Source organism: Mesocricetus auratus, unplaced genomic scaffold (assembly GCF_017639785.1).
Source record: "Mesocricetus auratus isolate SY011 unplaced genomic scaffold, BCM_Maur_2.0 Super-Scaffold_100027, whole genome shotgun sequence".
Taxonomy (NCBI): Eukaryota; Metazoa; Chordata; class Mammalia; order Rodentia; family Cricetidae; genus Mesocricetus; species Mesocricetus auratus.
In genome coordinates this window covers 9,477,711-9,500,018 of record NW_024429208.1, presented here as the reverse complement: position 1 = coordinate 9,500,018, position 22,308 = coordinate 9,477,711, and the positions used below count along the sequence as shown (strand labels likewise).

At 50.7% G+C, this 22,308-nt stretch overlaps 1 long non-coding RNA gene across 2 annotated transcripts; it reads right to left on the bottom strand.

Annotated features, from left to right (window-relative positions):
• Positions 1-8,523: 8,523 nt before the first annotated feature.
• On the bottom strand, positions 8,524-22,305 carry LOC121134380. 2 transcript variants are annotated; one of them, XR_005871460.1, is made up of 3 exons: positions 21,901-22,305; positions 18,584-18,781; positions 8,524-8,818 (listed from the first exon to the last, which is right to left on the bottom strand). It is a non-coding gene; the product is annotated as an uncharacterized LOC121134380 (long non-coding RNA). The 2 variants fall into 2 exon arrangements; XR_005871459.1 differs by lacking the exon at positions 8,524-8,818 and adding an exon at positions 11,863-12,304.
• Between the last annotated feature and the right edge of the window lie 3 nt (positions 22,306-22,308).

The window sequence follows — 22,308 nt, the reverse complement described above, 5'->3', positions numbered from 1 at the left end:
TAGGACGATGACATGGCTACTGCCCCACAGGGGCCACGCAGTGTTGAGTACAAAGCAGCGCTCCCAGGTGGCCAGGCCCTGTATTACACCATTATGATGCCCTAAAGAAAGATAACTCCAGCAGCTAAGGGCTCCGTGGGCTTTGCTGTGTGAGAAGAGCCGCCAGGACTGCTCAGAGGTACCCTCCTATCTCAAGGGTGTTCAGAACAAACTGCTTCAGATGGGCATTTGTTTTATTTTTGTCCTTGCTTTCTTTTTGAAACCAAGCCATTTAGTTATTTCTTTGAAGGTAAATGATATGTAGATCTGGACCCCAGGGCTTAAGGATACTGGGGCTGCAGGTGTGGTCTGAACATGGGTTCTTGAGTCTAGACAATCCAGAAGAGAAGAGATGGCTCCTAAGTTACTTGGGTCCCGGTTTCATTTCTCTAGTAGGCAGTGTTCCATAAAAGACATCCTCAGGGGAGCCTCCCTTATGGTATCAAAGTAGTGTTAGCATTTCAGACTTCATACCTATACCCAGGGCCTTCCAAGAAAGAGGGGGGACTTCCATCTTTGACCTCCAAATGCAGGCCATGACACAGCCTTGGTGCCAGAAGTGGCCATCTTGGTGGCAGACGTGGCCGTCTTGGTGGCAGATGTGGCTGTCTTGATGGCAGATGTGGCTGTCTTGGTGACAGATGTGGCTGTCTTGGTGGCAGATGTGGCTGCCTGCTCTGGAACAGGACCTGAACAGGCGCTGGACTGTGTAATTTCACATACACTCCAGTTATGAAGTGTGACTCTGCCTGGGGGAGATGGACAGCCAGGCAAACAGAGCAGGAGGAAGGTGTAGAGGTAAAGCCTCAGGTGAAGGGGAAATCCTGTGTATATGTCAATAAAGCACTGTTGGCCAATGGGGAAGCAAGATAGGTGGGCTAGGAGTCCAGGAGGACTCTGGGAAGGAGAAACACAGAGAGTCATCATGTAGCTGCCATAGGGGTAAGAAGTCCGGACCCTTTTCTCCTGTAAGAGAAATACTTAGATTAACAATTATGGAGTAAATACTTAAGTCAGAGCTAGCCAGTAAGAAGCAAGCAAGGCCAACAGCTTCAAAATTAATACAGCGTCTTGTGTGTTATTTGGGGACTACCACGTGGCAGACTCCAGGCGACTGTGGGGAAAAACCAAAGTGGCTAGCAAGGAAAAGGCTTCACTCAACACTCGGGAAAAGGATGGCCACAGTTGGCTTATCAAACCCAGACTGCTCACAGTTCCCAAATAAGAAATCAGTCACTGTAGGCTCCTAGTCACTGGGGCAACCGGGTATGGTGTTACCTGGCTCCCTTCCCTCAGCTTCTGCCCTTCCCTTGGAAGGTTCCCTGGCGAACCCACACCCAAAATTCTTGCCAAGGCTCCTGCCTCCCTTACAGTCCCCCAGGTAGTCTGTTCTGCCTGTGCCAAATGGCTGGTTTTGACCTTTGACCCAGCTGCACAGCTTGCTCTGAAAAGTTTGACCTATTCTCCCTGGAAGCAAAACAGCAGGGCCGGGAAAGATGCCACTTGACCCGGGAGGAATGTGATGGCTGGCTGTTCACAGCCTTATAAAAACACTAAGAGGGCTCAAGAATGATGGCCTGAGCAGGGATTTCTGTACTGACTACAGGATACGGGAGGCTGGACCCAGAGAGAAGGTTTTGCTTTCTCAAGGTCACAGACAGGAGCCGGATCTTACCCCGAGCAAACTGCATTAAGGCAGACCTCGGAGCAATCCTGAGAAGCCAGACTCACCTTCACTCCTTTCCAATTGAATGGGAGGAGGGCGGGCACTCTGAGCAGGCTCAGACTGGAGTCTGAAGGCTCCCCTGGCAAGGCCAGGCTGCAGAGCAATCTGATTAGTGCACAGCTCGGAGCTGTGATCCGATTAGGCCCTCGGCCCCATCCTGGTTTCCCTGGATGGAGGCGGCTGGAGACAGGCAGATGGCGGATGGAAGAGGGGTCTGGTTTGATGCTGGAGATTAAAATACTTCCCTGGGGAGCTGCCAGCGTTCGCCTGGCCTTGGCAGCAGAGCTAACCCGGCAACTGGAGAGAGGTCCATTTGAAAAATTAAACATGTGAGGGAGGTAGAAACATCTCTGGAAATTTCCGTCAGTGTGCCGCTGGTGAGGACCCAGCCTGGTCACCCCCATTAGGTTTTGTTATAGGCGTTGGTCCTCCTTCCAAGCTGTCTACCAGACACCTACCCTTGTCTGCCGAGGGAGTGAGCAATGTGGAGTTTGTTTTCAAACCCAAACACATTCAAAGGCAGATGCCAGCAGATGCACACAACTTCCGGCCTCTGTGCCTCTCTGTCTGTGGGATGTATAAGGAGAGCAGACAAGGCCTGGCCATCCCAGTGGTAGAGCAGGTAGGTGTCCAGGTCTCTCAGGGGCTCTGTTCCTCCTTTCTCAGGATCTTCTTCAGAAGACAGGGTCTCAGCACAAACACACTCAGAGTAGGGCTTGGTACTCACCCCCTGAAGAACAGAGTCTCGTGAATCCTGACTGCTTCTCACTTGCATATTAACTCGCCTATGACCTTGTCATGGACTATATTTTTTCTTTCCTTTCATTGAAAACAATGTCTTTAATTGATCTATATATTGCTCCCCACTCCCCTTCCCTCCTCCTCTCTCTCTTCCCACCCTTCCCCCTGCCCCCCCTCTCAATTTACTCAGGAGATCTTGTCTTTTTCCCCTTCCTAGGTGGATCCATATATCTCTCAGGGTCCTCTTTGTTGCCTAGGTTCTCTGGGGTTGTGGCCCGTAGGCCAGTTGTCCTTTGCTTTATGTCTAATATCCACGTATGGGTGTCCATCTGTGACTTCAGACATCTTTGCGGCTTCTACCTCTGTGTCCCCAGCTGGAGAACACCAATCCCCAATCAGTTCAGGCCTCCCTGGCCTGGCTTCTCCTGATCTGTATCTATTCCCCACCACCAGAAAGAGCAAAGCCACGTCTCTGACACCCACGTTCCCAGCACAGTTCCAAGTACCGTCTTCAGTTATTTGAGGATTTTGAGTTCAGAATCGACAGTCACCCCACGGCTGGCGTGGAGAATCTCAGGATTGCCTTCTAAAACCCTCCCGAAGACCAACCCCCTGTCGTTACTAGGACTTCCCTCCGGGGCGTGTGTGATCTGTGTGGTGAGTGTCCTGCGTGATCTCGATGTAGGCTCGGTGCTCCGAAATTTCCTTGTAGAACCGAGGGAGTCTCACTGGACTTCGGGCATGAGTCTGGAAGCACACCTTCCACACCTGGTCCCAGCTCTGATTTAGTGACCCAGTGGCACAAGCCTGGGAAAGGGGACTGTGATGTCATTTTACATACAAGGACAGACGCACGGCCCTGCCCTCACTGGAGTCTGATTTCCTTATGCATAATGCCTTGGCAAAGGAGATAAGGTTACAAACTGTCTCTCCTTGTTACTTTAGTCTTGTGTCTGAGGCCATTTGCCCAGAGCTGTGAGTCATTCAGGCCTTGGGCCTACACCATTGCCCAAGACTGGCTAGTGTCACCTTCTCTCCACGTACAGCAGACAAGCATGGCCATAGTAAGGTCGGGAGGGGGTGGAGTTCAACCACTTCCTGTCTTTCATTCTTTCTTCTCTCCATCCTAAGAGTGGCTGAGAATCAAAGACATCCCAAAGCACAGGAGATCCCAGGATGACAAGAAGAGCTGGGGTCTCTGTCACTGCAGCCACCAAGCAGCAGGGCTGTGGTCGCTTGGCATCCTGAGAAGTCAGACTCAATGCTATGGTGGTCCCATCACTTCCTTTTCCAGAGCTTGTCTGAATCCTTGACTCCCTTCTTTCTCATTAGCCTAATGCTGAGCTCATTTGTGGTGGGCTCTAGCTATGGACCACGGGGTGGGTGCTACCCCCGGGGTGGAAAACACGAGCCGTGGAATGATGGGGTTAAGATGTATTTCTGCCTTGCCCTGAGCCATAGTGGCAGTGAACTCGGTGTCTAGCAATTTACCTTATAAATATCCTGGTGTGTGAGTGAAGCCATGAATATTCAGGCGATTCGTTCTTCACTGCTGTTAAAAAAGAGCGTGGAAGCGCTTTGTGTGCTAGTGTGGAACAATCTTCAAGATGCTAAGCGACAGCACACAGCAGCGCTGCTGGCCAGCTGTGCAGTGCGTGCGTGCGTGCGTGTGTGCGTGTGTAGTGTGTGTGTGTGTGTGTGTGTGTGTGTGTGTGTGTGTGTGTGCGTGCGTGCGTGTGTGCCTGGAGTCTGCCTGGTAGCCTCCACTTGGGCACCTTGACCTGAAACTCCTACACGGAAGGCTGTACCTGGGAGCTCTGTCTGGGAACTTCTGCTCCACACAGGCCTCGTTTCTCTGAATGGGAGCTACAGAGGGGAAACTATCCACACTGGGTACAGGGTATAGGCAGGAGGAGACTTTGCACTGTGTGTGGGTTTATGCTTTTTTTTTAACCTTTGAATTATGCAAATAAACTATCCTCCTAATAGAACAAAGACTTTAAAATTTACCTGGAAAAATCCAGTCACAATGGCTCACACCTATAATCCCAGCACCTAGAAGGATCATCGTGAGTTCCCGGGCAATCTGGACTACATAGTAAGATCACCTCAAAAAAAAAAAAAGCAATCTGAATAAAATCTTTCAAACTCTGGAAGCTACTGTCCTTCTTTCGTGTGTGTGTGTGTATGTGTGTGTGTGTGTGTGTGTGTGTGTGTGTGTGTGTTTCCTCTTGTTCACTGACCTGTGGACACATTCCTATCACTATTCACCTTTTCCTAGACGTGCACTGGGGAGTTGTTCTCGACGCTGAAAAATCCAGAGCCTGCTCACTGCCTTCTGCTGTCTCCATCCACCCATGGGACACAAATGTTGACTGCAGGGAGTGCTGCCCAGACTGGGCACTATTATTTCAGCAGATGCCTCATACATTAACTTCTAAGTATTTCAGCCTTTATATGCGTGTGTCCTGCAGTTGTATTTCAGCCTTTGTCTGAGTGTGTCCTGCAGTTGTATTTCCGCCTTTGTACGAGTGTGTCCTGCAGTTGTAAGTATTTCAGCCTTTATATGCGTGTGTCCTGCAGTTGTAAGTATTTCCGCCTTTGTACAAGTGTGTCCTGCAGTTGTATTTCCGCCTTTGTATGAGTGTGTCCTGCAGTTGTAAGTATTTCCGCCTTTGTCTGAGTGTGTCCTGCAGTTGTAAGTATTTCAGCCTTTGTATGCGTGTATCCTGCAGTTATGCCAGCTGTTGCACTGACACTTAATTTCCCACAGTTCCGTTGTCTCTTGACCAGCAGTGCTCCACTTCACTGTGGGTACCCTGATCTGCAGCCCAGTATGCATCCAGGCTAAGAAACCAGTGTCCAATCACACCTCGTGTTGGGGCACCATCATCCCCCATGTCTTTTCTGATCTCCTCATCTATGCCCTGCCCAAAGGAGCACCTACAGGCAGACAGGTGGGCAGAGGCGGCTGCCCCAGGCTCAAATCCCCATGACGCTCACTAGAGGTGTGTCTAGAAGGGTACAGGACTCTCTGGGTCAGTGCTACCTGAAGGCTCTCTGGACAATGGGAACAGATGAGTATTCATTGTCAAATGCCTAGAGTATGGCTGGCTTCACGGAAGCCAGAGGAGTTTTGTTTAATTAAAAAAGGTTAGTCAGGCAGTGCAGAGAGTGGTCCAGCATGGGGGTGCCTGGAACAGGCCTGCCTCACCCCTACCCTGGTAAAGTTTGCCCCACCTCAGAGACCAGCAGCCAAGCTAAGCCCAGGGTTCCTACTCTTTGGAAAGACAGGGAGGGCGGGGTGGAAAAAAACAATACAGATAGTCCCCCTAGCCCAAAGTCCTGGCCACAAGAGGACAGGTGAAGGCCACTTGTGGAGGGTGAATCGAAGAGAGTCCAGGGCCACCAGCAATGGCCACTTCATAACCCAGCCCCGCCCAGGACAATCCATCCCACACCCCAGTATGACAGTCACCAGAACATGGCTTCCCCACCTGCCAGCTTGCTGAATTGAGTCCTGGTGGGCTCACCTACCCAGCACCTCTGAATCCAGGGGTTCTTAGGAGTCCCCAACACTGTGACAATGGAATCAAGTCCTTCCTTCTTCCCTGGGGTAAAATCAGAAGAACTGTGACAGGAGGTGGCTAGCCACACCTCCGAACCTGTCACAAGGTGGGCTCAAGGCTTACATTCCCACCGGAGTATGCCTGTGTGGTAGCAGAACTGACAGATAGACTAGCAAGGAGTCATCCCCATAGCCACCTTCACCTGGGCCATCATCACTGTCCCTGCTGTCCCCACTGCTACACCCCAGAAGCTCCTGCACTTCCAGCAGCAGGAGGCTGGGCATCGCTTGGTTTAGTCTGTGCAGCATTTCGAAAAGAATTCAATTAGTTTTAATTAGTACAAATTTAATCCGTTTTAATTAGTTTTAACTAATTGTAAACTCTTAATTAGTTAAAAAAAAGTCTGACTTTACACCCAAGAATCTCAGACTGGAGGCGTCTCTTTATAAGTTAGGGACATGGACATGGCAGATGTTGAGGGTGGCCGTCAGGGCCTGACTCCCTCACAAGGCCTGTGCCCCTCGCTGGCTGCCTGCAATATGCCTGTCAGTTTGCATTCCCACCTGGGGAATGCCTGTGTGATGCTTGGATCACTGGCACTGGGCCCCAAAGTCTTCTCCCTACATCGTAGAACCCTATCACTCCCGACTTTTTCCGTAGAATCTTTGGGGTCTGAATGGCTGCTCCTCCTGACTCCCCAAGTCCCAGTCCTGCTTCCCAGTTCTGTGTACTCCTCCACCAGTGCCCAGGTGCTTTGGGTCGCTACCATGACCTTTGAAGGACTGGTCTTGGGTCCCTGCCCACGAAAGAGCTGAAAGTCAGTACCACTCTCGTCTCGTCTAACTCCCCCTGAAATATCTGGGAGCCAGGACGCTGAGGCAGTGTGAAAGGACTTGCCCCTGCCTGGCTTCTTCTCCATCTGCCATTCCTCTTCCGTACCCTGCCCTTCCCCACCTGTCTAGGTCCTGGGGGCTCAGGGGACAAAGAATGCAGAGGTTGGATTCTTTGGTGAGAAACACCTCTAGGTCTGGAGTCAGGGCCCTGGATAGAGGGGGGGGTCCTCTTGCCTTCAGGGTCCAGAGCAGCAGCCCACATTAGCTCAAGGCCTCTCAGGCTGTGGTGTGGTGAGAGCCTCAAGGGCACTGGGCAGGCAAGCAGGCAGGAGGGCAGGCCATCCTCCTACGATGCCAATGGAGGGCATGGATCTGTGCTGAGTGAATTCCCTTCACTGAACAGCATCACTCACCTCTGTAACCATGGACCCCAGCTCTGTCTACAACAGCTGTGACCCCCACCAGCTGGGGTTGTACCTCAGGCCGTATAGGAGGTAATTACAGGGAACCTCGAGTAGAGGGGACAGCTAGAAGCACTCAGTACACATAGGCAAAACAGAGGACATTCTACCCTATCCAACATGAGTGGGTATGTTTGTTTAAATTTCCTCCATCTTGGATAACAGCCCAGTCTAGCCAGGAAGCAAGTGACCCCATATCCCAGGGCTCCTAGGAGCTATGGTCCCTGAATCTGTCCTGCCTTTTGTAGCCCAGTTCCTGGCTCTCACAGGCTTGGGTGTCCCTGGTCAGTGGTCCTGCCTGGAGACTACATCCAACCTCAGCTCCTCTGCTCCAAACCAAGTGCTGAGCCAGGGACCCAGTACCAGACTTGGACAAGGGTCTATGTCAACCTTCAATTTCAGGGAAAAACAGCTAGAGAAAATCAAGTTCCTGAGGCGCAGCATGAGGAAACATTGTTAAGAAATACTGGTGAAATATCAGGGCACAATCTTTTGGAAATAGGAGACTGTGGTTCTTTGACCCTTGTCAGGGAACAGGTACCCTCGGGCAGAGAGGGAGGCAGAGGAATCTTACTGGTTCTAGCAGTTTTCACTAGAAAAAGAGAATCAACATGCAGTGTTACAGTTGGCTAAATCAAGACTGAACACAGAAAAAGTCGAACACCAGGGCCATTCTTACCAACTTGGCAATGGTAATGGGGGGGGGGACAACACTCAGTGCTATTAGCAACAGCCAGAGGCAGACGCCACCCAAGCGTCCATCACGGGTGACAGATAAAGGAAATGAATCCCATCTACCCAGTGGAATCTTACCCATCCTTAAAAAGGAAAAGCCTTCTGGTACATGCTACAGCGTGGAAGGGCCTGGAAGACATCGCGCTAAGTGAAACAAGCCAGTCGCAGGAAAGATGCTGCCTCAGTTAGGGTTTCTATTGTTGTGAAGAGACACCATGACCACGGCAACTCTTCTAAAGGAAAACATTTCATTGAGGCTGGCTTACGGTTTCAGAGGTTCAGTCCATTGTCGTCATGGACCTGGTACTGGAGAAGAAGCTGAGAGTTGTACAACTTGATCCTCAGGCAACAGGAAGTGAACTACTGTCTCACTGGGCGTGGCTTGAGCACATATGAGACTTCAGTGACACACCTCCTCCAACAAGGTCACACCTCCTAATAATGCCATTCCTTACAGACAAGGCATTCAAATACATGAGTCCACGGGGGACCAACCATTCAAACCACCACGGATGCCATCAATTTCATTCACAAGGGTCCTGCCGTCACCAGATCACAGAAACGGAAAGCAGAGAGGTGGCTGCAAAGGCTGGGAAAAGCTAAGGTATCAGTTTCAGTGGGGGCAGAGCTTCAGTTTGGGGTAATAGGTCATTCTAGAAATGGTGGTTATGATTGTACAGCAATGTGAAGAACTTCTGCTTCTTGGCTAATTACCTGAAAAATAGTTCAAACAGTAAATTTCATGTTACATGTATTTTACTGTTCATAAAAAAGAATAAACTCACAACAGCAGCAGGGACCAGGTTAAAGTGGGATGGGGGCCTGCTATGAGAATGGGGACCACCCTGCTTTTAATTCACTGGGACTTGGGTTTTCTCTCAGGCTAGCAGGCAGATGCAGCCTCAGATGTGTTTACTGAACCCTCTTGCAGCCTGGTGATGGATGAGTCTTAGATGTGGAATAATTGTCTCCCTAGAGTAGTAGTCCTCAACCTCCCTAACACTGTGGCCCTTTGATACAGTTCCTCATGCCCTGGTGACCCCCAACCATAAAATTATTTTCATTGCTACTTCATTAACTGTAATTTTGCTACTTTTTGGGGGGGGTCTTTTGAGACAGGTTTTCTCTGTGGCTTTGGAGGCATCCTGGAACTCACAAAGATCCACCTCCCTCTGCCTCCGGAGTGCTGGGATTAAAGATGTGCACCACCAATGTTCTGGTAGTATAATTTTGCTACTATTATGAATTATAATGTAAATATTTTTGGAGACAGAGGTTTGGCGAGGGGGTCATGATCCATAGGTGTAAAGAAGTTCTTACTTTGTCTAGATAATAAAAGGCCAGAGTCAGATATAGAGGGAAATGCTGAGAGATCAGAGAGAAGGAGCAAGTCACAGCACACCTTACCTCCTAAGCGTCTCAGCAGAGAAGAGAGAGACTTCCTGTTTCTCCCTGCTTATATCCTGTTCTGCACAGCTACTTCACTTCCTGTCTGTCTGTACAGACCTCCAGACCTCTCTGGTTAGCCAGTAGAAGCTCCACTCTCTGACTCCCAGACAGGCTTTTATTTGTGCAAGAAAGATATCACCACACACGGGTTGAGAATTGCTGCCTCAGACAAAAAGTGACTGACCCCTGTGAGCTCAGTCAGTTCCTTCCTGGTGACACACTGGCTTCCCAAACCCTCCTGGGGAAGAAGCACCCTCTAGGGAAGGCCCCACACCCTGCCAGCCACCAGCTCCAGCAAAGCTATGTCAAAGCACAAGCTTCCCTGAGCCTGGGCACCTGACCTCAAGCTAACTGAGGCTTCCCTCGTCCTGAGAGCCATCTCTGGGTGGAGCCACGAGAGCTTTAGGGGTGCTGTGTTAGGGGGTTAGGCGCGCACACACAGGCACACACACACACACACATTTTGAATTTGAGGGATTTGTACCCTTGGGTTGGCTGGGTTCCCTGTGTCCCAGGCCAGTGTATAAGAGACTCAATACTCTTTGTCTCCTGAAATGTCTTCCTGCTGTCACCAATGATAGTGGGCAGCTGGTTCCTTCTGTCTGGGGCTCCATGGACAGATTTCTCTGTCAAGGACAGCCTCAGGCCAAGATTTTGGAGGCCAAAGAGGCTCTACCTCCCTGTCTTGTGCAAAGTACCCCCTGTATGCCACTGTGAATGGTGGAAATGCTCTGTCCCTCATCCCCGGAATGTCAGGGCAGTTGCACCCTGGGGTTGGAAGCCAGAGGTAGGTCTCTTGGGACCATCCTGGCCTGAATTTGGGGTGGCATTATCCCCCTGCTCTGTTGGTCCCAACCTAACCTGGTAAAGCCCTGCCGAGCCCCTGGGCCACCATGTAACCACACTGCCCCCTAGTGACATAATCTTGCACTTCCCTGCACGGGAAACCATCTCTAACCAGTTCTGGTAGGATTTGTGAGCTCAACAACACTGCTTACTTACAGCAGGGAACAGAATGCATCCTGCCACAGTGGAGTAACACAAACACTGAGATTCAAGGGTTCTTATGAGGACAGCTCCTGTTCAGTGACGCCTAGTATGCGACCCTTCTCTGCACTCTGGATCTGCTTGGGGGACCATTCCTGCCCCATCCCAAAGGAATCCAGAGAGACCGCATGGTGACAGCGGACTCTCAGGTGAGAGAACCAGAGTACACGCTGAACTGGAGCACAGAGGGGGTGGGGAGGAAGAGCGTGAAGGGCCCAGCACAGCCAGGAACAAAGGACACGCTCCCCCGTCCCAGATCCTGGGCTCCCCAGGGCGCAGGAAGAACACACTTGGCAGCAGGCTGTCAGCTGCTGAGCTCATGCCATCTGTGCCCATGCACGGCGGCAGCAGTGGCTGCTGTGAAGTGGGTCATGGAGTCTGGCGCTCAACTGGAAGCCAGTGGCATGAGAGACAAGAGGATGTCACCAACCTGTGCCCGATTGCAACATCCCCCTTCCCCCCAGCCACAGCCACGCACAACAGATGCAGGCCACTCGCAGATCCCCACTGCTCTCCTGACTATCTGGCTCTTTCCTGGTTAGCAGGCTCATGTTGTGACTATTTTTGACTGATTCCTTGTTTTAAGATCATTACAGATTCACAGGCAATTGTACGAGATGGTACAGAAACCCCCACACCCCCAGCATCCAGGTGAAATGCACCGTTTCCCCCATGGGGAATGCCGCTGAGTTTTATGGCGAGAGTACATCACTGGAATCCTAGACCAGTTCCTGATGCTGAAGGGTTTCATGACATTGGGTCTAGTCACCCACGGACAAAGTACACCAGAGGGAGAATGAGAAGGCAGGGTAGCATTTTAACCTCGTCAGGAAGCTGGAGACTGCCTTACCACCGCACTAGGCCTGTGTGATTGGGGGAGGGGTGAGAGGTGCTTGGGGGACAGTTTATCACTGGCTCAGTCCTGGTTCAGCAAGGAGGCACTGAGAACTCTTACTGCCTGAAGTTTGAGCAGATGCCTGTGCCGTGCCCGCTGTGCAGCCTGTGTCTGAGAATGTGCGGAGGGTGTCGGGGATTGACAACACAGAGACCAGTCAACGATGTAAAGAAAACTTTAAGCAGGCCCCAAAAAGGCTCAAGAAAACTTCCCAAGAAAGGCCTCCCTCCAGAAAAGCTTCTGCTCTCTCGCTGGTTCTGCTCTGACACCAGAAACTGACTTGGGTGTGTCAGAAGAGGTGGTTAGTCTTTGGAAAAGGTCGAGGCCAGGGCGGTTCCCATGGGCCAGGAACTTATTGTCCTGGGCATTGTATTGTTTTTAGTAAACATGTTTTTAGTAAACATTGTCTTACAGCTGCCTACTCCCAGGCTGATGGGGAAGTGGGTCTCTGCTCAAGGTCTGGTGTCCCCACATGCCTGCCTGCGAGGTGGCTGTTCAGTTGGGTGATGAAATAGACACAGGCCATGTGACTACTGGCTGGTCCCTGGAACCTAAGGGGACTACAGGCCTGGATGTTGTCCGGATCACACACCCTGGAGTGTTCCAACGACTGATCCTGGTTTCTGTGTTCTCTCTGGTGTTTGGTGGGATGCATTCTTTGGGTGGCTAGCATGCCTGTGTGTAGTGGGCTGAAGTCCGATCCAAAGTCAAGACAGAATCAAAACAGCCAGGCTTCTTCCTGCTGTTAGGTCTCCCGTGGCTGCAGCAAGGGTGGGGGCTTTCCGCAAAGGCAGCTTCTCAGGACCTGCCTGTCATAATCAGAAGCCGTCAGCCTTGAAGTTTACAGAAAGGTGCAGAACTTGAAAAAGAGACTGTCAGGACAGTGCTGCCCACTATCTTGTATCCCCAGCCCCAGCTGGCTACAGGAAGTGGATGCACAGCTGAGAGACCCAGGCCAGCTAACTGGAATTCTTAAAGCCCAGAAGTGATCCTGCCCCCAGCTGGGTGTTGAGTCTTACTATCACTGAGGACCAAAACTATTCTGTCCCACCCTTTCTCTATTGTGAGCTGCCACGTGGGTACTGGGAACAGAATGCAGATTCTGCAAGAACAGCAAGTTGTCTTAACCGCTGAACCATTTTTCCAGATCCCTAAATTAAAAAAACAAAAGTCGTTAGACTACAGATGTTAACTCTGTAACACCAAACATTAACTAAACAACAATAAAAAGTACAATAAAACCTGGCATTGAGGGGCCGGGAAGACGGCTCGGTGGGTACAGGGCTTGCTGCGAGAGCGTGAGGACCTGAGTAGCCACATAAAAGCCTGGTGCAGCAGTGTGTGGATGAGCCCCCAGCCCTGGGAGGATGGAGACAGGTGGATTCTAGAGGCTGTCTGCTAGACAAAGTATCTGACATGGCATGTTCCAGGGTCAGTGAGAGACCCCGTATCAAACAATGAAACAGAAGGGCTGGCACAATGGCTCAAGAGATCCATGTGATAGAAGAGAAAAAACCTAACACGCACACACGTACGCACGCACACAAGCGCACACACAGAAATAAAATACAATTAAAAAAAAAGGTGGACAGACAGGCTGGAGATGGAGAAATGGCTCAGAGGTTAAGAGCACTGGCTGCTCTTGCAGAGGACCTGAGTTCAATTCCCAGCAACCACATGGTGGCTCACAACCATCTGTAATGAGATCTGGTGCCCTCTTCTGGGGTGCAAGCATACATGCAGGCAGAACACTGTATACATGATAAATAAATAAAATCTTTTTTAAAAAAAGGTGGACAGAGATAAAGAAAGATACCCAGTGTCAACATCTGGTGATACATGAGAAGGAGCACATTCGTACATGCATGTACACACATAGAAAAAGATCATAGCATTGAAAATATTTTAATTATTCTAATTGAGTCACAGACCAGAGGAAATCAAACAAAAAGAAACGTCATCCCGCTCCTAGACTGACGGCCATGAGAGCACATCACACGTACTGATGCACCCCACCAGAGAACACTCTAAAGAAAGTTAATCGTTAAATGTTCCTTAGTTCTATTATTCATGTGGAAATCTGTGTGGTTGAAACATACCAGACCTGAACCCTACATCTTGACTCTAGGACATTGTGTCCTGCCTGTGCCCGAAGGCCAGAGTACCATTATCCAGTTGGCTACTTTCCCTACCACCCATGGCCTCTCAGGACCCAGCTTCCTGCTGCTGTCTCCTTCATAACTGGGTTGGCCTGAATCCAGTAGGATAGGGAGGAGCCTGCAATCTGCCCCAACCCCAGGCCTTTCGCCCATGTAGAGCAGGACAGAAAAATCAATTTTATTGAGGTGCAGTTCACAGGCAAGAACCACACACACAGCTGTGTGACTAAAGCGGCTGTGACTAATGAGCTTGCCCTTCACATTCTGCCTGTCGAAAGGTTCCCACTTAACCCGAGAGCCCAGCCCTCCCCAGTATCCTCTGCCAGCCACAGGCTTCCTGCCACAAGAGACCCTTGCCCCTGGACAGCACACACAGGAGGGACTCTTGCCCTGGGCATCCTATCACCAAGACTCAGCATTCTGAGGAGTTGCCCAGTGCCCTGGTCACCTCGGAGACATTGGGATTGTCCTTTATCTCCTGTGGCGTGCCTGGGCTGTGGTTAATCATCAGCAATTTTGAATAAAAATGTAACAACCCTGTGTGTGTGAGCACTGTGGGAACATGTTTTGCTCCTCCTGAGAAGGGACTGTGTGAGGACAGGCAGGGTGTACACATTTGACTCTTTCCAAAACAGATGTACCACTTTCAGTCCCATGATGGCTGCGTGTCCTTGCCAGCACTTAGCGTTGTCTGAATTTAAATATTCGCCTTTTTTGAGGACATGCTGTGGTTCCCCCAGTTATTGGTGATGAGTGATAGTGATGTCAGACATATTTTCACATGCTCAGTACTCATGTGTTGAGATCTTGCATAGTTTATTGATTTTTATTCCATTTGCTTATTGTGTGTGCACATACTAACACATGCATGTGCACACATGCTTGTCACAACACACGTGTGGAGGTCAGCAAACAATTTGCAGTAGTCAGTTTTCTCCTTTCACTATGTAGGTCCCAGGAATGGAACTCAGGTTGTCAGGCTTGGTGACAAGTGTCTTTAACCCAACTGCTGTCAGAGATCTTTCATATTTTAAAAACTGGGCATATCATCCTCTTAGTCTTGAGCTATGAAGGTTTTACATATTCTGAATATATGACCTGTATGGATATTTTCCCCCAGGTGTGGCTTGCTTTGTTGTTCATTTAATGGTATCCTTTGATGTCTGGGCTGATAATTCTTCCTTTTGGAGACTTGGCTTCCTGGATTCTGAATGCCTGCCTAAAGGAAGAACTCTTGCCCTTGGCATCCTGTTCAGGAAGATGAGGTGTCCACTTTTGTCCCAGAACTTAGTGCAACAGTTTGGATACTGAATGTCCCCTGAAGGCCCAAGTGTTTAAGGATTTGTTCCTGCTGTGGCATTGTAGAAAAATGATGGTACTTTTAAAGGATGGGACCTAACGGGAAGTCTTCATGTCACTGAGCACATGACCTTTAAGGGGTCTATGGGATTCAGCCTTTTCCTGGTACCCTTTGCTTCCTGGCTGTAAGAAAGCTGGCTCCTTCCATGATTCTCTGCCTTGCTACAGGCCCAAGGCAATGGGGCCAAGTGACTGTCACCCAAGACAAACCTCTCCTTTTGATAAGTTAATTGTCTCGGGACTTCTATTCATTGGTAAGGTGGCACGTGGCTGCCAAGGGACGCTTGTGATGATAGAAACGGGCCACACGCAAGCTTTCCAGTCTTCAACCACCAGCTGCTGGCAGCAGCACACACACACACACACACACACACACACACACACACACACACACACACACACACACAAAATGGCTAGGGACTGAAGCTCAACGAAGCAACTGTGAATGGTGTTACCTTTTCATCTCGGCAAGCAGCCCGCCAGAAGATGTAAATGCAGATGCGTTGCTTTTCCCCCACAGGGCTGGGGATGGCATCTCCCAGGCTAGGCAAGCTCCTGTCGTGGAGGTCCCATATTCCTGGTGTTCACTCTGTTCCCACAGGGCCTTCAGGTGTTCTTGAACTCCTTGACGTCTCAAGATGAACTTTCCTCAGTGAGATAGTTTCGCTGAGAGCCAGTCCTTTGTAAACACCATTCTTGCCCTGTGGTCTCTACTGCTATTCTTAAAAGACAGTTTCATGTAGCCCTAGGCTGTCCTTGAAATCCCTATGCAGCTGAGGCTGAAAGTGAACTTTTTTGTTTGTTTGTTTGTTTGAGACAGGGTCTCGTTACATAGTCCTGGCTCTCCTGGAACTCACTGCATAGACCAGGCTGGACTCAAACTCACAGAGATCCACCTGCCTCTGCCTCCTGAGTGCTAGGTTAAAAGTGTGTATGCACTACCACGCCCAGCATTTAGTTCAGTTTTGTTTTGTTTTGTGACCATGAACTTTTGATCTATCTGTCTCTGCTTCCTGAGTCCTGGGATTACCAATAGACTTATTGGGATTTTTGCACTGTGAACTGGAGTTTTCAGAAAAGCAAAGAAATCCCATGTGCTTGTGTTGAGGATTTCACAAGACTGATCCACTGATTATAACTTCAATGTTGCGAAGCACTGGGGTGTTGCAGGTCCAGAGCCAATTTATCTGGAGCTATGTTTAGTCTCCCGAATAGCAGACATTGCCCTTGGCTCTGTCTGACCCAACACCCTTTAGATTATTATTAAGTGAAACCTTTAGCTTAGCGTGCACACCACACACACACACCACACACACACACACACACACACACACACACACACGATTTTATTCTGACCATTGTTTCCCCTCACTCTTCTCCTCCAAACCCCTCCCCTCCCCTCTGACCCCATCCACTCCTTCTCCCATAGATACCAACTAAACATGGCATATTAAGTTACCATAAAACTAGACACCCCCCCCCAGTATTAAGGCTGGATGAGGCAACCTAGTATAAGGAAAAGGGTCCCAAAAGCAGGCAAGAGAGTTGGAGACAGCCCCTGTTCCCACTGTGAGGAGTTCCACAAGAAGACCAAGCCACAAAAATGTCACATGTACGTAGAGGGCCTAGGTGAGTCCCATGCAGGCTCCCTGGTTGGTGGTTCACTTTCTGTGAGCCCCTATGGTCCAGGTTAGTTGTTTCTATGTGTTTTTGTGTGATGTCCTTGATCACGCTGGCTCCTACAATCCTTCCCCTCTTCCGCAGGATTCCCCCTTTAGAATATATTAACGGCTTCTGCCGACCCCACAGCTAAGGATGAAGACAGCATTGTAGCCTAGAGCAGAGACTCCCCTGCTTTTCTGTTGCCTACCTCCCTGATGTTTCCAGCAAGGCATTTGGAAAATGCCTCCATTTATGACTTTCTTTTGTTCTCTGAGCACAAAAGTTCATGTGACGGCTTCTATGTTGGAACAAGTTGTTCAAGGCAACCTGAATCTGCATTCCTGAGCCATGGTCCCTCATATTGGCTCAACATAAACCATCCTTTTCTCACAGGGGATGATGGGATGGATAGGGGCACCTTCATATTCTGTATTATGAAGATGCACTTGAACTCCATGTTGTAAAAAGGAGTCCGTTATAAACAGCCCAGTGGGGACACACCGCTAATGGTTTGTTTGCTCCCGTTAACCCCTCCCAGCCCAGGTGGCTCTGCGGAATACAAGACTGACACCAGCAGAAACCAACTCCTCAAAGCCAGGTGTGATGGCCCACGCCTTTAATCCCAGCACATGGGAGACAGAGGCAGGAGGATCTCTGTCAGTACAAGGCCAATGTGGTCTACAAATCGAGCTCCAGGACAGCCAGGGCTGTTACACTGAAAGACTCTGTCTGGAAACAGAACAAAACAAACAAAAAAAGAAGTGCCTGAGCCAGGCACCCGCAGAATGAGGGAAGAGGTCAAGGGATGATAACAGGAGAAACACAAACATCACAAGTTCAAATGTGTGCCTGACCACCAGACCAGAGAAGACTTGCCACGTGAGTTCCCTCTCATTTTCTCTGTGTGTGTGCGTGTGTGTGTGTGTGTGTGTGTGTGTGTGTGTGTGTGTGTGTAGCACAGCAGTCGTTCACCAGGCTGCCTGCTATACCCTACTTCCTCGTTGATGGGGTCTAACTATGTCTTCCCTTCCCACTGAAAACATACAGGCTAGAGAGAAGCTACCTAAGGGGACCTGAGGATTGGGAGTGGGCGGCAGACCCATCCTAAGGAGAGACACCGTCCATGGTGACAGGTTTGAGATGACCTGCCCAGGGAAGGGAAGCAAAGCCTCCTCAGCTGGGCTTGGGAGCCTCTGTTCCACCAGGGCCTCTCAAACCCTGCCTCAAGGCTCTCACTAACCTGGAAGTGACTGCAGGGCTCCCAAGCAGAGGAAACATCTGCCTGTCCCCATGCCCATGTCAGTGCTGATAAAAGGGACCATACGAGGCCCATGCACCTGTGTGTCCCTGCCCACGTGCTGGTTTAAGCCTTGCTTCGGCAGCCACATGTCACTGTTACAGGGGCTGTGAAGGATAGGTAGCAACATCCCTCTGCCTTTCAGGTGTTCAGGATTCATCCTGGCCACTGGGGTGGTACACAACACTTAGCACCATGCCCCAAGTGTTCTATCTACCCTGTGCTACAGATACTTCCCGAAGCCCTCCCTCTCTGCTCTTTCTCTCTCTTTTTCCATACACCCCTCTCCTTGAGGCCCAGGGTTCACTTTGCCAAGGTTGGATGGACACCTTAGCTCCCTTCCCCCTCACTGGATATGCTTCAAATTGACCATTGCCCCCGATCCTATATGGCAGTGGGACTCAACTCCTCCCCATGCTCCTCTTTTCCACTGGCCGAAGGCCATTTGGTTGCCCTTTGGCACTAAGGGCTCCTGTAAAATAAAAAATAAATACTTTCTCACTTCCCTTTCTCAAGAGGGAAGAACCAGGGAAAAGTCACAACCATCTCAAAGCAAAACCAAACTCCAACCGTATAAATAACTCCACGTCCAATGTCTGGGATTCACTCACCATCTTCTGGGCTCCTCCAAAGGGTTACTTCTCTGGCTCTGCTCTCTGCTGTGGAAGCACACCTAGCTTGTTTCTAGGCTCTGGTTGGCTCCACTCATTCCCTGCTGTTCTTGGTGGTCACCCTGTGGTACTGTCATCTCCAAAATGCTGTAGTCTTCTGCTGCAACTCCTCCTGGGCTCCCTTCAGTGACTCCAATCCTGCCACACAATACCAAGCTTCAGCTGCTCTCCATGACCCCTTCACATGTTCAAAACTAACACCACCTGGGTGACTCTTACACTACCAAGTTCAACTGCCAGCATGAGGTACAACCTCCTTGGCCACCCATAGACCATGGCTTCCATGTGCTAGCTCTTAGGAAACACTTCTCAGAGATTTCACCTCAACGTTTCTGGTCTCTTGTTAACCACAGCTGGTTCTTCAGCCCCAGCTGACCATCATCCACAGTCCCAGCAAAGCGGAGGTTTGACTTTAGATTCAACAGCCCCAGATGGCCAGTGCCACAGATTCTTAGCTCAGATGGCCCCATGGAGTCTTTACCTCCCTCTGGAACTTCACAAGTCGGGCCTCCATTATCCCCACTGTTCTCAACATTATCTCCCAAGTTCCTACAGAACATCTCACTGAGCTTCTAACATTCACTGGCCTTTCCAGCCCAGTTCTGAAGTCTTTCCACGGTCCTCCCAAAACCATGGTCAGATCTGTCACAGCAACTCTCTACTATCCTAGTCCCAATTTGTCCTACTTAGGGTTACTATTGCTGTGATGAAACACCATGAAAGGGTTAATTTGGCACACTTCCACATTGCTGTTCATCACTGAAGGAAGTCAGGATGGAAACTCAAACAGGGCAGGAACCTGGAGGCAGGAGCTGATGCAGGGGCCATGGAGGGGTTCTGCTTACTGGCTTGTTCCTCATGGCTTGCTCAGCCTGATTTCTTACAGAACCCAGGACCACCAGCCCAGGGATAGAACTACCCACAATGGACTGGGCCCTCCCCATCAATCATTAATTAAGAAAATTCCCTCCAGTCAAATCTTATGGAGTCATTTTCTCGATTGAGGCCCCCTCCTCCCTGATGAGTGTAGCTTATGTCAAGTTGAAGGAAGGGCATGGTTCAGACTGGGAGAGATATCCTCTTTCACCAGTAAACACCTAGATTTACACTGTGTGTTGGGATACGTTTTGCTGCATGCTGGTCTAGGAAGGTAGGCTCTTGGAGAGTAGTCATTCCAACAGATCTTGATCTGGCCCTGGTGCTGGGGAGACATGAGGTCTGGCTTTTCTGGAGCTGGGCAAAGGCTAGGCCAGCCCCAGGGGCCAGGTCCTTGGTCTGGAACATTATGGACTTTGGGACCATTAACAGTTGAGCATGGTTTCTGGGTTCCCTGGCTGGAGTGGGCATGGCAGGGAAAGCCCATTCTGTTCGTTCTCTTCCTGGATCTGTCCAAGGAGGGCCCGAGTGCTCTCAAGAGAGCTTGGGCTATGGGAGGAAGTGACAGCTGGGCTTCTTTCCCTCATGAGTCCTGCCAGCCAGGGGCTAGGATAGTGCCAAGTGTCCATCTCATTCTTCAAACTCCCCTGCAGAGCAGAAGTGCCACCCTGTCTCACTGGTAGGAGGCTTGGAGCTAAAGGGCTCCCCAGAGGCGCTGCCGAGTTGAGGTGGACTGCTTACTCCTAACCTCAGAGCCCAGACCCCATTAGACAGCCTTACCTCTCACAGACCTGGTGGGAACTGGGCTGGCGGGGCAGGTGTTGGGGGACTGGCTTCAGATGTGGCCAAGGAACACTTGTTCTCTGGGGGCTCACAATGCTGTTATCCGAGACCAAGTCGGGACCCTCTGCAAGGGTTTGATACCATATGGGACTGAGCTGCCGAGCCCACCCACGCTCCTCCAGATGTCTGTGGATCTGCAAACGCCAGGCCTTGCAATGACAACTGTGACTGGAAGCTAGAAACTGCTGAGGCTGTGGCTTGGCTACCGGCACGCCCTGACCCCTCCAGCACATGGCACCATCCTGGGTACCAGACTTCATCCCCACAGCCCAGACTGAAGGCAATTACCATGCTTACACCAGGACCTAAACAAATGATAGATTACTGTATAGCCAAGGAACCAAAATGACTGTCCTGGCCTTGGGGAGTCCTCCCAGTGCCAGCATCTGGTAGCTTAGAGAGCATTCTGGAAGCCTCCTTGTTCTTCCCTAAGTGGTTGTCTCCAAATGATACAGGGGTCATTCTACCCCTAGCCCACCCCAAAGAACAGCTCCTTCAGGAATCCTAACACAGCGAGGGCCAGGCTGAAGGGAGCCCAGTACCCCGGAGTGCATGCTGAGCTTGTCAGGGTGTCTACCCCTCCAAGAAATATGGGTCATGCGGATTGGGTACCACTACCTGGTCCTGTGGACAGGCTGCTTCTCACTGAGTCCCATGAGGACACAGACCTGGCCGGCACACAGATAGTCACAACACCTCCATCCTCCACCTGGTCCATGGGGTAAGTTCTTAATAGTCTCCTCTTTGTCACTTACTCAGGACAGGTGCTGTGAGGCCTTGCCCTTCAGGCTATAAGTAGTGGCCTGAGGGTACAGATTACTGACACAACCAGCTATGGAACTCCTCCAGCTCTCCCTGAAATTCTTCAAGCTATCTGACCATCACTTGCAAATAATTTGAGATGTGTTCCTATCCTAGCTACTCACAAGGATCTCATGTGTTGGATGGACCAAGTCTGGCATGGTAATGGCAACGGTCCTGCAGGTTTCCGAGGCAGGCTTGCACACCAGGAGGTGGGGCAGCCCCGAGAGTGCATGCTTCCATGCTGCCAACACGCAGAAAGGAGGCACTGGGGCTCCCAAACGCCTCATGATGCCACCACAGCTCTCCATAGCTCTGGCCTGAGAAGCACACCAGCTTCCCAGTCAATGCCTTGGGCTCAAGGGTTGAGTTCCCCTTGTCCGTTAATTAGGTAGCCAGTACCTTTGCAAGTACCACTGAGGGCCAAGTCCAGAAAGGGGTGTGGCCGCCATAGGCTGGGAGAGGAGCAGTGCTGGTGTGGAGACTGGGCGTCCATACTCGGGATCCCCAAACCCACAGGTGACCCCTGCATCTCACCTCCCTGCATCCCACCACCTTGGGATCTGTTGAGCCAGAGTTGCTGTCAGTCACTCCGCTTTGGACCCGTGCCGCTCCCCATTTGTTCTACTTTGCGCCTACTAGGCAATGTTCTGTGACCCCTGCCCTGCACAAGCGCTCCACCAAAGCCCATCAGGAGGGAGGCTAGCTTCGGGGAGCCCCGCCCCCTCCTAACTCACCGCGAGCTGCCAGCGGCCTTCCATCTGCTGAGCATCAGCTTGGTATCCCTGTTGGAAATGGGTTCGGGGGTGGGGATGAGGTAGGTGGTCTAAAACACTTAGGTCAGCCTTCTGTTCCTGTTAACAGAGTCTGGTTGATAGAAGGTGGGTGGTGTGTGTGTGTGTGTCCGGCAGATGCTCTGTTCCTGGGACCTTGGGTCTCTTTGCACTGTCAAGCACAATCCATCGGTGCCCTTGGGACCCAAAAACGCTGATACCCAAACGAGGGGCTTGCACAGCTGTTGCAAGCAGTGCAACTTTCTAGCCTGCTGTCCGGGGTTGGCCAATGCTCAGATCCCTGAACTGTTTTAGCAGGTGGGCCCCGGGCACAGGTTTCCAGACGAGCCTGAAAGAGCCCGCGCAGCCTTC